Raw genomic sequence first — 9330 nt, forward strand, 5'->3', positions numbered from 1 at the left:
TTTGACAGCGGATTTCGCTTCAAAATCCGCCCCTTTACAATGGTGGTCTATGTAGACCACCGGGCTTTTTTTTTCCGCTAGCGGCGGGCTGCTGCTAGCAGAGAAAAGAAAGGACATGTCCTATCTTCAGACGCCCCCCGGCAGCTCCCTCCTATGTCGGCTCATTCATTTGAGCCAACAGCAGAGGGGAAAGCCGCAACCGCAATGGTCGCGGCAGGCGGGTTTTGACGAGAGAGACGCGGCTCGCCTCGTCTCTCTGTGTCAAAACCCACGCGGGCAGTTCACGTGTGAACTGACCCTAAGGGTCCATTCACACGGAGGAAAATGGTGAGGAATTTGGTGTGGAATTTTCCACACTCAAAAAAAAAAAAAAAAAAAAAAAAAACCTCCCATTGATTTCAATGGGTTCCGCTAGTTTTTTTTTCCACTAGCAGAATTTCCTGGGCAATTACCCCGTCCAGCGAGATGAAAGATCACGATATCCATGAGTAACCCGCACACCCCAGGAAAGGAGCCCTCACACATCTGTAACAAACTTGGCTTTTGGACGAGCAAGTGGTCGAGGGTTGTCAAGCTGCAGAGAGATTTCACATTGTCCGACTGTCTCGGATACCTCAGTCTTTTTCTCTGGGCAACTCTTACGGCCTCATCTACTACCCAGATATGCCTAACTTCTGTAGATGTGAAATCAAGGGCACAAGGTGAAGGATTGTAAGGAGGACGCCTGCAGGAATTGTTGTGTGGTTGGTCACGAGACCAAGGATTGCCCCACAAGGAAGGCCTGCAATCTCAGTGGGGAAGCAGCCCCTGTCTACAAGAACTGCCCGAAAAAACCAAGATCCTGGGCTTCGGCAGCTGCTCTCACCCCTCTCACATGGTCCTCGACCTGACCCCGGAAACCCACGGAAAAGAAACAGGAGAAACAAGACAAGAAAAAGGACCCGAATGGTAAGAGAACGGTGCCCCTCCCTCCTTCTGTCACCGCCACTGAAGTTATCTCACTCCTTCCTCCCAAAGCCAGGAACCTATGCTGAAATCTCACCTGCCCTTCTGTTATTACATTTGCATCAGAAGTGTGAAGCATAACAGTTTGGTGCAATGGAGATGCCCTCTTTGCTTCAGATTGCTCATTTGTATATTGTGAAATTAAGCAGTCACTTAGCAACAAAGGCACAAATTGTCATAGAAGAAAAGTGTTTTACATTGAGGTGAGCATGACCTAAGTAACTGAGTCGCTGGTATTATAGACTTCACCATGGTAACAGACTTCCTTTAAATAAAAGCATTAAAAAATACAATTTATTTTCAGTGTATGGAGAGAAGCTTGAGCACGCGTTCTATTGTTTCATGGTCCGTGAAACAGACATGTGAATAGCCATATTCACATACATTGAATTTAATGCTGCCATATAATGTTCAGACATTACATGACTATTATTCAGGTGTGTAAATGTAGGCTTACTCATGTGAGTACTGCACAGTGTTTATATTTAGATAACTGTTGTATCACCCAGAAGTCACACAGCTTGTCATGTCTGCAGCAGTTTTGTGAGTGAAACCGCTGTTTTCTGGTAAGATCAGGCATTCATTATACAATTATTTAGTAACCTGTGCTGAACGTATCCTAGATCAGTCCTACTTTGTGTGGCCTCACCCTACAGTTACATAAAGGTGCTAATTAAAGGGATTATCTAGGACTACGATATTGCTCTCTTCACTACTTACTAAGCACAGCTCTGTACACTGTTTAGAGGCTGTGCTTAGTAATGAAGCTCATCCCCATTCACTTCAAATAGACTGAGCTGCAGCATGGCCGTGTAACGTATGGATATCATAGATGAAAAAAGTGAAGTCCAGTGTCAACCAGGCGATGTATAATAAAATGTAACTTTTATTTTTTATCCATAAAATGATCACATCCTATCCACGGGGAGTTGAAGCAGATGCAAAGTATAACACAGCTACGCGTTTCGGAACATGGTAAGTTCCTTCCTCATGGCATGCTAAAGTCCGCCTGTTTCCGTGCATCCCAGGACGATGATGACGATACAAGGGTGAGCTGGATATCAAGTTGGTAATTTTACTAGTATGGATATCATGTCTCTGCCTGTGTAGAAATGGCGATCAACAGCATAATCCTTTAAGGACCACCATAGTTGACTTAATTACTGCCTCCAGGCACCTCATATATTAATAACTCTTAGGCCAGCTTTTCACAGGCACTACAGTTCTTCTGCTGGATACTCTATTTGCGAGGCGAATCTGCCTAAAGAATGAGCATGTCGTCATTTGTTCTGGCTCCTGGAGAAAAAGAACTGAACAGCTCCCATTGATTTCAATGGGAGCCATCATTTTGAGTCCGAATTTGCCTCAAAATCCTGACCAAAATACCCCAGAAAAACTTCTAAAGGCTAAGGCCCCATGTTACGGATTTTTTTTGGTTTTTTTTTTTTAGCCAAAACCTAGAAGTGGCTTGAGCAGAAGGGAGAAATATATAATAGCTTCCTATATATTCTCTATTCCTTCTGTAGCCATTTTTGGCTTTGGCTCAAAAAGCACAGCAAAGTCTGCAACAAAAGAAGCTGTGTTTCTGCAACGTGGGGCCTCAGCCAAAGAGAGTAAAGGTGAACTTCAAGCTCAAGGAACTTCATGGAAGGCAACCAAGGAGGACACTATTGTTGAAAACAAATAATAAAAAAAAAGACTGTAATTTTCCAAACTACATGTTGACAAGCCACAAAGATTCTGGGGGAATGTCCTAGGACAGATAAGACAAAAATCAAAGTTTTTGGCAAGGCACATCAGCTCTATGTTCACAGGTGAAAAAATTAAGCCTATCTTGAAAAGAACACTGTCCCTACTGTGAAAAATGGAGGAGGCTCTGTTATGTTCTGGGGATGCTTTGCTGCATTTGCTATAGGGTGTCTTGAATCTGTACAGGGTACAATGAAATCTCAAGACTATCATGGGATTCTAGAGAGAAATGTGCTGCCCAGTGTCAGAAAGCTTGGTCTCATTTGCAGTTCATGGGTCCTGCAACAGGATAATGACCCAAAACACACAGCTAAAAACACCCAAGAATGGCTAAGAGGAAAACATTGGACTATTCTGAAGTGGCCTTCTATGAGCCCTGACCTAAATCCTATTGAACATCTTTGGAAGGAGCTGAAACAGGCCATTTGGAAAAGGCACCCTTCAAACCCAAAACAACTGGAGCAGTTTGTTCATGAGGAGTGGGCCAAAATACCTGTTAAGAAGTGCAGAAGCCTCATTGACAGTTACAGGAATTGTTTGGTTGCAGTGATTGCCTCAAAAGGTTGTGCAACAAAATATTAAGTTAAAGGGATCCTATCATTTAAACACTTTTTTTTCTAGCTGACATGTCGGAATAGCCTTAAGTAAGGGTGAGTTTCCAGCACAGGTTTTAACTCTGTCTCTTGCCTTGCTAGATGTCTTCTTCCTCCTCGGGATATCCCGCCGAGAAAGTCCACGGCGAAGCGCCTGCACCTGGCATGTTTAAAATGCAGTATTCTGCTGCCCGATGGGTACGCCTATCAGTGCTGCCGTGGGTGCAGAGGCCCCCCCTCAGAAGAGACCTCACTGCGTGATGTCGTAGGATGGGTGAAGGAGTTTGTCGGAGAGTCTATGAAGAAACTGGAGACCTCCATTTCCCAGTTAGGCAAGAGACCACGACTGGAATCTCCGCAGCTGTCCCTTCCGTCCTTGGAGGTCCACTGGAGAAGATTCCCAAGCTCCTGAAAGTGGTCAGGGCCAAGGACCCAGATGCCGAATCGGGCGAGGGCCCTTCCGGATCTCTTAGATCCTTCAAGGCGTCTCCGGAGGTGATAAAGAGGATGGAGACTGAATGGAGGAAGCCTGAGAGGGCATTCAATGCCTCCAGGAGATTTAGAGGCCTATTTCCCATTGCTGAAGATCAGCTGAGCTCTTGGGGACCTCCACCTAAGGTAGACATGGCGGTCGCCAAACTGTCTAAACGTACGGTTCTCCCTGCGGAAGACGGGTCTAATCTCCAGGACCCCATGGACCGGAGGACGGAGGGATCCCTGAGGAGAATCTATGCCGCCTCTTCGGCGCAGGCCTCTGTGAGCATCGCGGCAGGAGAAGTGGTGACCAAGCTCCAGTCCGATTTGGCTAACCTGCAAAGGGAAACAGATGCAGGAACCCACAGGGACGAGCTGCTGGAGTCCATAGCGGACATCAATCTTATGGTGGATTATCTTGCCGAGGCCGTCTTCTATCAGTCTAAATTGGCCTCCAGAGCCATGGCCTTATCTACGGCCGCGAGACGGCCTTTATGGCTCAAACCATGGCGGGCGGACAACGCCTCTAAATTTACCCTCTGCAGTCTCCCCTTTGAGGCCGGAAGATTGTTTGGGAGAGAGCTGGACAGAATAATGGAGGGGTTGGCAGACTCCAAGGGCAAGTGCCTCCCCCAGTCTGGCGGAAGGGGCCAGCGCTCCTTTCGGACCTACCGCCCTTCAAGGGGAACATCGAGAGGTCGCTTTCAAAGGCGCTCAGGAGGTCAACCCAGAGGAGGAGGTCGGGGCGCCTCCCAGGAGGCGAAAAGAGGCATATGACTATCTCGGCCCTCCCCACCACGCTCCCGCGACAGTAGGGGGTCGCCGTTCCGCTTTCGCCTCAGAGTGGTCCCGACATATCAGGGACCCATGGGTCCTCGACATTATACACAGCGGCTACAAGATCAGCTTCGCTTCTCCACCTCCAGACAAGTACGTCAGGACCCGCCCTCTTCAGGGCACCAAACAACTTCATCTGGAGGAGTCCATACAAGAGTATGTGGACAAGGCTGCATTGGAACCGGTACCTATGGAAGAACGGAGGCTGGGAGTCTACTCCCCAGTGTTTCTAGTCCCAAAAGCGTCTGGAGGTTGGCGTATGATCATAGATCTCAGATACCTAAATCAGTATATCTGCAGAGTCCGGTTCCGCATGGAGACCATCAAGTCGGTCCTTCCCTTTCTGCAGCCAGGAGATTTTTTTGTCACCCTAGATCTAAGGGACGCTTATCTCCATGTACCTATATTTGCCCCACACAGAAGGTACCTAAGGATTGCCGTCCGCCTAGGCGGGAAACTGTCATTTCCAGTTCAAAGCTCTCCCATTCGGTATATCATCGGCCCCCCACACCTTCACCAAGGTGGTGGCCCCGGTCGTAGCCGCCCTGCGTCTCCAAGGGATATTCATTGTCCCTTATCTGGACGACTGGCTCCTGAAAGCCCAGTCAAAGGAGACTCTCGCCACACAGTTGAGTATCACCGTGGCTTTCCTAACCGAGCTGGGCTGGCTGGTGAACTGGCAGAAGTCAGTTCTGGTTCCTTCCACCCGGGTGCAATTCCTGGGTTTCAGTCTGGATTCTCTCAGTATGATGATCTCCCTGCCCTCTCCGCGCAAGGAGAAGATCGGTCTGGCGGTACTACACCTTTCCCGCACCCGGAAGGTTACAATAAGGACAGCAATGAAGGTCCTGGGGCTAATGTCCGCGACCATCGAGGCAGTTCCCTGGGCATTATGGCATATGCGCCCTCTTCAAACCGAGATCCTGAGAGAATAGAACCACAGTCCCAGAGGACTGCAGAAGCCTATCCAGTTAACCATTAGGGCCCGTCGATCACTAAGATGGTGGTCCCAACTCAAAGACGGGAGGTCCACGGCCCAGACTTCCTGGACCCTGTTGACCACAGATGCCTCCCTCTCGGGCTGGGGAGCGCATCTGGGGGAGACCCTAGCCCAAGGTACCTGGAGCCAACTGGAGAAGACCCGCTCCTCCAACTGGCGCGAGCTGATGGCAATATACCGCGCCCTCTTGGCCTTTTCCCCTTATCTAAAGGGAGCAGTGGTGAGAGTAAGATCAGACAACCTGACAGCGGTTCATTATGTCAACAAACAAGGGGGAACCAGATCCCCCTCACTCATGGAGGTGACAGACCGCATTTTCACCTGGGCAGAAGACAACATATCCCAATTGTCGGCGGTACACATCAGAGGACAACTCAACGTCCTAGCGGATCAGCTGAGCAGAGGCATAGCGACGAGAGGCGAATGGTCGCTGGATCCAGGCATATTTCAGCATCTTACACGGAGATGGGGTCTCCCCGAGGTGGACCTGATGGCCACCCAATACAATGCCAAGGTAGAGATATTTTGTTCCCTCTACTGGGAGGACAATTCCTTGGCAATAGATGCCCTGTCAATACCATGGAGGTTCAAACTAGTTTACGTTTTTCCTCCAATTCCAATGATTCCGAAGGTATTGGCGAAGCTCAGGCAGGACCAGACATCGGCAATAGTGATCATGCCATTCTGGCCAAAAAGGGCATGGTTTACCCACCTCATGTCAATGAGTCGAGGGACCTACTGGAGGCTTCCACGAGTCCACAACCTGGTAACTCTGAATGGTCAGCTCTGCCAGGACCTGGAGAGGTTCAACCTCACTGCCTGGAGGTTAACCGCACCGTTTGTGGAGACAGAGGATTATCCCAGGCCGTCCTAAGGACACTGGCCAGTTCAAGAGCAGACTCTACTAACCGCAGCTACCAGAGAATTGCACGGATCTATCAGGAATGGTGCACAGAGAATCAGGCCGACAAGTCGGCTGTTGAAACAATCCTGGAATTTCTGCAAGGTGGCCTGGACAAGGGATTAACTCCGGCCACCCTAAAGGTGCATGTTTCGGCACTGTCTGCTCACTTAGGGGCTCGATTGTCTCAAAATCCTCTGGTCAAACAGTTTTTGAAAGGGGCCTCTAGGCTCCGCCCTCCAGTGCAACCGCCAGTCCCGCAGTGGGACTTAGCTTCGGTGCTTCAAGGACTGTGTGAACCACCCTTTGAACCCTTGTCTGAGGTAGACTTAAGATACCTCACACTTAAGGTAACATTTTTATTGGCTATAACATCCGCCAAAGGGGTTGGAGAGTTACAGGCTCTATCAGCTTCTGAGCCTTATATTCAATTTTTTTCTGACAGGGTGCAACTGCGGTTTGTCCGTGGGTTCCTACCCAAGGTTCCCACTCCTGAGAACATCAACCAGGTGATATCTCTACCCTCCTTCTTTCCTTCCCCTACTTCAGAACAGGAGGAGAAGTTGCATAGCTTGGACCTGGTGAGGGCCTTGCGTATATACTTGGAGCGGACAAGCCCCTTTCGTAAATCAGAGAATTTACTCATAAACGTATTTGGTCACAATAAGGGTAACAAGGCCTCCAAAGTCACCCTGTCAAAGTGGATAAAGGAAGCCATTATTGGGTCCTTACAGACCCAAGACCTGCCCGTTCCAGAGTGTCTGCGGGCCCACACTACCAGGGCCGTATCTGCCTCCTGCGCAGAAAGGCAGTCCCTCTCGGTGGACCAAATATGTAGTGCAGCTTCCTGGAGCTCGCACCTGACGTTTGCTAAGCATTATAGGCTTGACTGGCGCACCTCCAATGCAGTGGCCTTTGGCCGTACCATTTTGGCTTCAGCCTCTCAGAGTTTCCCTCCCTAGTGGGATATTTCTTGCTAGATCCCCATGTTGTGCCGCTGTTTGGCGTAGGGGGAACGAAAGATTATGAAGATAATCTGTTTTCCCTTAGCCCAAACAGCGGCACAAGTCTCCCTCCCTTTTATGCAGATTTACTGTCTGTAAGGAAGATGAATTATTCTTGTGACTAACACGGGGGGGGGAGAGGTCTCTCTGACCTAATATAGGGGAGGGGGAGGTTGTTTGTTAGTTAAGTAAACTTATTCCACCTGTCCTAAACAGTACACAGGGGCAGGAAAACCCCATGTTGTGCCGCTGTTTGGGCTAAGGGAAAACAGATTATCTTCATAATCTTTCGTTCTGTCCAGGCCTGTTTCACGAGTTTTATTTTTAAAAAAAAACCAAAACCTTCTGTTGAAGCATGGTTGAAAAGCAATGTCTGACTTTCAATTGTTCATTTTCATAGAATTTGTATTATTTTTTCTCAGATTCAAGTTATTTCTGTGACCATTATGGGGTTTTTCTTTCATTAAAAATGGGGTACCAACTATTTTGTCCCTCCAGTGTACCCCTATATTACTATCAAGCATCCCACTATCCCCTATGTTCCTCCAGTGTACCCCCACAATACTAACAAGTATCTCACTATTCCCTATGTCCCTCCAATGTACCCCTATATTACTATTAAGCATAATAAGCATTCCACTATCCCCCATATCCCTCCAGTGTACCCCCACAATACTAACAAACTTAAAATTATCCCCCACGTCCATCCAGTTTACTCCCACATTACTAACACACTTACAATTATCCTCCTTGTCCCTCCAGGGTAGCCCCACATTACTAATAAGCATGTCATTGTTCTCCGTGTCTCTCCCATGCACTCTCACACTGCTACTGAAAGGTCCTCCTTAACGCTGGGTTCACACCCGCGCCCAATCTCCGTTTTCAGGTTTCCGTCTTCTGCCGACAGAAGATGGAAACCTGGCAGACAGTGTCAGGCAGTGAGCATTTTGTGCTCTACGCGGCAAAACCGTTTTGTTTTTTTTGGTTTTTTTTTACCAGACACAAAGTCCTGCATGTCCAACTTTGTGTACGGTTAAAAAAAAAAAAAGGTTTCGCCATGGAGAGCACAAAACGTTCACAGACTATCACGGCCGGACACTTTCCAAACCTATTCAAATGAACGGGTTTGAAAAATTACTGCAGGTTTCCGTCTCCTGTCCAGTTTCAGGCAGGTAATGGAAACCTGCAAAACGGAGACCGGGCCGCAGATGTGAACGAGCCCTAAGTCTACTCTGCAATTCTAGCAATTATTTGACCAATATCCATATATTTCCTGTACACCTCCCACACAAACATTCTACATCTCTCTAGTGTACCCCCATAATGTTAATAAACACTCCAAAGCTCATAGCATCCCAAACATTCCCACAGTTGAAGCCTAATGTGGCATAAATCCCAGCAAAAACCACAGTGTTTTACAGTTCGTACAAAGTGGGAAATGCTGTGGTTTTTAAAGGGGCTCTATCACTGGGAAAAGTCATTTTTATCTAAACACATCCTTACATAGCCTTTAGAAAGTCTATTCCACACCTACCTTTAGTATGTAAATTGCTTCAGTGGTGTCTGAATAAGTCTGTTTTTATTAATATGCTAATGAGCTTCCAGCCAGCACAGGAAGTTCCCAGCAGCCTCCTCTCTCCTATTATCTTCTATTTGTGTGAAGCAAACAGGAAGCTGAGTCATCAGCAGCAGCAGCGCAGCAGTCTCCCATAGAAAACAAAAGGGAAAGGTGTGCACGATCTATCGTGCACCAGTCTAATTAGCATA

Source organism: Leptodactylus fuscus, chromosome 2 (genome assembly GCF_031893055.1).
Source record: "Leptodactylus fuscus isolate aLepFus1 chromosome 2, aLepFus1.hap2, whole genome shotgun sequence".
Taxonomy (NCBI): domain Eukaryota; kingdom Metazoa; phylum Chordata; class Amphibia; order Anura; family Leptodactylidae; genus Leptodactylus; species Leptodactylus fuscus.